We start from the raw sequence: 4,920 nt of genomic DNA, 5'->3' as shown, positions 1-4,920 counted from the left end.
AATTTCAATATTTTGGAAAAGGCGTAACATTGTTAAATGATTTATAAATTATTACTAACCTAATTTAACCAAACCTAACCTAACATAGAAGTAATGTTTTGGAAAAGGCATATTATTTGAGAAGTCAATGAAGCTAAACATAAATATTTTGGAAAAGGCGTAACATTGTTAAATGAATTATAAAATATTACTAACCTAACCTAACCTAACCAAACCAAACCTAACCTAACATAACAGTAGTGTTTTGGAAAAGGCATATTATTTGAGAAGTCAATGAAGCTAAATTTCAATATTTTGGAAAAGGCGTAACATTGTTAAATGATTTATAAAATATTACTAACCTAACCTAACCTAACCTAACCTAACCTAACCTAACCAAACCTAACCTAACCTAACCTAACCAAACCTAACCTAACCTAACCTAACCTAACCTAACCTAACCTAACCTAACCAAACCTAACCAAACCTAACCTAACCTAACCAAACCTAACCTAACCAAACCTAACCTAACCAAACCTAACCAAACCTAACCTAACCAAACCTAACCTAACCTAACCTAACCAAACCTAACCTAACCTCAACTAACCTGACCTAACCAAACCTAACCAAACCTAACCAAACCTAACCTAACCAAACCCAACCAAACCCAACCAAACCTAACCTATACTAACCTTACCTAACCTAACCTAACCTAACCTGACCAAACCTAACCTAACCTAACCTAACCTAACCTAACCTAAAAATAAAATTGATTTTCTTATTAAACTTCTTGATACTGCAGCAAATAATATGTGTTCACCAATAACATTCTTCAATAAATTTCAGAAAATAACTTCCATTTTTGGAAATTGTCTAACCCTAACCTAACCATACCTAACGTAATCTAACCTTACCATTAAGAGATCTCCCTCCCAAGTACTGACGGCGCTCGATGCTGCTTAACTTCTTCGATCATCCAAATCACTTTATCCATTGCGCTACTGGAGCCCGGCAACTCAAGGAAAACGCTATGATTTTATATGTGTAAACCCATCCCATTCAGTCGAAAGCTCTTCCATTTAAATATTCCCATTCAGTAGAAAACCGCTCTTTGGGCTATAAATTGTTTTAAATTTGGCTATAATTTTAGAAATTTGAATTCGATCCAACGGGATTCTATCCAATAGGATATTACCGTTTTTATATTTATTTTCTTTTTATTTATGTGTTAATTAAATAGATAACGATTTTCCCCGTTTTGGCGGTTAATTCAAATGTGGGTTTAGATAGAGCTAACATAGTGTTAAATGAGCGTTATGCGTTTGATCATTTTAGCATTGCTAAAGGTAATTCGAGGGGATAATCACTAAAATGCGTAATCACTATAACTAAACTTTCTCTTTCAAAAGTTTCTGGGCATAAGTCCTTGTTAGAAATTTATAAGATGCGATAAGTGTGCATCGGCATAAGTCTATGTTGTAAACACATCGAGGGGATTATCACTAAAAACTATCTGTTCTTCGATTCGCCGGAATATTAGAATTACAGCATAAGTAAATTTATACGGTCATAATTTAATCACTGTTTAGAGTAGGGAATCGAGGGGCTATTCACTCTGATTTTATGCACGGTAAATCATTTAAGCATTGAAAAAGATAGCGCTATTCACTCATTAGGGTAAGGTATACAGGGGTTATCCACTCATTAGGGAATAGAGGGGCTATTGACTCGTACGATATGGCTACTATTACGAGCCCTTGGGCCGTCTTGTTAAAGATGCTTTTTAAAAGCGTACTGATATGTTGATGTAAAATATGAGTTGTTCAGATGCCCTTTAATTGTTAGGGATAATTATAATTCATTTCACAAACATTTTTCGTATTCATTATTATTGCATGATAGCGTTAGTGGTTAATGAGTGAGTGTCATTAATTGACATCTTTAATTACCGATTTCATCGAGCTTCTTTTGTTTGTCAAACGTTCATTGCGAGGGTAGAGAGTATAGACCACCGTATAGCGACAAGATTGTCGCTGTGAGGAGGAGGGGGGTCATTTCTTCCCCGTGTTTCTTTCTTCTCTCTAGATGGTACAGTGCCCGAGGGGAAAATATGATGGGGGGGAAATGATGACGTCACGTATCACGTGCTGGTGTTGGCGGGCATTTTGAATTTATATTTAGTGTATTGGTAGGACGTCACGGGATTTATTGGTTTTGAAGGCATTCAGTGTCCATAGTGGTATTATGTGGGTGTATCTTTAGGATATTGTGTACATTTAAGATATAATTTACGGGTAGTTCTATAGGTTCTGTAGGTCTTTTCTACACCCAACCTTCCCGTAATGATGTTCTTTGTACGATTTTAAGGTCTCTCCATGTATGCTTATATTATACCAAAGAACAAGTTTTAATTGAGATATGGTTTACATTGCAAAAGGTACAAATTAAGCTACGACGCGGTTCTAGGTGTACTCCTTTTGTGTTTTGGTTATCAAGTTACTGGGGTAGAACAATAGTACATTTTAATACCATAAACGTGGAAGTTAAAATGAAGCAGTGCTGCTAAAACATCATAAATAAAATTAGATTCACATTAGTTTTAATACGAATTTGGAGAATAAGTACAATTACTTGAGTTAAAATGCGCAATATTACTAAAAAACATCAGAAAATACGGGTTACATAGAATACATGGTAAATAGGCACAATACTAGTTATAAAATTAAAAATCCTCATATACTGAAAAATATATATTTTCCTACGCGCTAAAATATTTATATACAGTTAAAATGCGCAATCATTACTAAAGAACATCATTAGAAAATACGAATTACAATGTTTTTGATAACAAACAAATCCACTAAAAGGCAAAATTAATACTACTTCAAAAAATCGTAGTACAAGATGATTAAGCACATAAACATTTACCATCATAGAAAATAGAACTATATTACTGCATGCGAGATTATTACCATCATAGAAAATAGAACAATATTACTGCATGCGAGATTATTAAGTACATATATACCCATGTACCTTCATAGAAAATATAGCAATACTACTTTTAATAGGATTTAAAAGCTACAATGGTTATTATTAGATTTTAGTACAAATATTAGGTTAGTTATTAAACTAAAATGGTCACAGGATTGACGAAAAAATATATTTATTATGACGCACTATACACGCTAAAATACTAATATACGATTACTGATAAAAATATGGAAATATTACTAAAACATATTATCATCAAAAAATAAAAATTACACTTATACAAAACAATTCAATACTTATTGTCTAAAGTGCTAATATATACTAATTAAAAAAAGCTTACTAAATGCAAAAATATTACCAAAAAACGCTGCGCATTCGTTAAAATATTGTTACATGTTAATAGTTAAAATACGTTAATATTACTATAAATAATACTTGAGATACTAATTAAAATACTGATACGGGGTACCTAAAGTATATACAAGTAACTTCTGTGGAAATGTCAAAGATTCTAATTAATATAACCGTATGGGGTAGTTTTATAGTCAGATATTATTCAAACTTTATCCACTACGACCTGATATGTTTTGGCCTGGTTGATCGTGATCAGAGTATGATCTTGTAGACGTCTGATTTGAGGGCCAATAGGGACTTGAACCGAGTTCATTAGAGGTTCACCTTCATTGTTTACTCCCAGTAGTTTCTTCATTGTTTCGAAATTTATATAATTTTCAGTAGAGGCGTTTAATTAAAATCCTTTAACTTTGATAATGTTAGTTTTTTGGCCCGTTTTAGGGTCGAGAATATCCATAGAATAGTTCTTGAGTCCAGCACTCCCCCATTCACAAATATAAGCGTCATGCCCATAAGGTTCTAATTCATTTTTTAGTTGCCCTAAATAATCGCCAGTGGGTAGCAAATGAGCGCCGTCTGGCGAGAGGTACACTAAACTATCCGTGTCATAATAAAAACAAAGCTCTCCGACCTTTTCAAGATGTTTTAGTAAATGTAATCGGGTCATAGCTGTTGTGTAACAAGCGATAACTACGTTTGTGTGCTTGTGCACAATCTCGTTTTCCATTATATTTTCATGTTTTACGAGTACTGTGTTTTCGTTGATTGTTAGTAAACTTTTAACCTCCAAGTCGGGATTTAATATTAATCCGTACAATTTGTTGGCATCTTTGATTAATTCGGTAGAGGTGTGTCTTGTTTTTTGGCCAAATTTACCCCAAAAAGAGTTGAGCATAAGTTTTCTTAGACATCTGAGACCTTCATTTTTCTCTACTTTGGTGATATCCAGTTCCACACCCTCTTCGTCTTTGAAACTTTCGATATAGTTCTCTTTATCTTCTTGAGTCTGACAATCTGCCGGGAAGCCGCTAGCTAGGGTTTTATCCTCTAAAAAGGTATTAACGTAATCTTTAAACAGTCCTCCCTGTTTTGTTTTGGGGTCGTACTGTGTCACTTTGTATGTCCAAACCTCGTACATTCGTGTGATTGTGTAACCATTCTCTACTGCATGGCGTAACTCGTCGACTACCCATGTACCTCTCAACTCTCTTTGTTCAGGAGTATGTTCACAATCACCTAGAAACTGGGTTTTACAACATGTGTAGCATAACGGAAATGTTAATTTCCCGTTAATACGAGCAGGCAAAACGGGATGAATTAGGTTTTGGGCCGGTAAGACGTCGCATTTAAGAAGACCATCAAACGAAAATATGTCTGGAAAGTTGTCTAATATGATTTCAGGATGTCCTATAGGTATCTTGGTGGTTTTGTTAATGAAAGGGTATAAACTTGTGAAATCAACTTAATGAATGCGCTCTGATCCTGTTGTTTTATGATATAGTTTTGTTGCGCAACATCTTCCTCCGAAGAATGCATCACGGGGGTCTAATCTTTTTACTATTTTAGGCTTAATGTCATTACATTTTAAAAACT

This window comes from Phalangium opilio, unplaced genomic scaffold (genome assembly GCF_054372755.1).
Source record: "Phalangium opilio isolate 3A_F unplaced genomic scaffold, DU_Popi_V2 ptg000073l_1, whole genome shotgun sequence".
In the NCBI taxonomy this organism is placed as follows: Eukaryota; Metazoa; Arthropoda; class Arachnida; order Opiliones; family Phalangiidae; genus Phalangium; species Phalangium opilio.
This window is presented reverse-complemented; position numbering follows the sequence as displayed.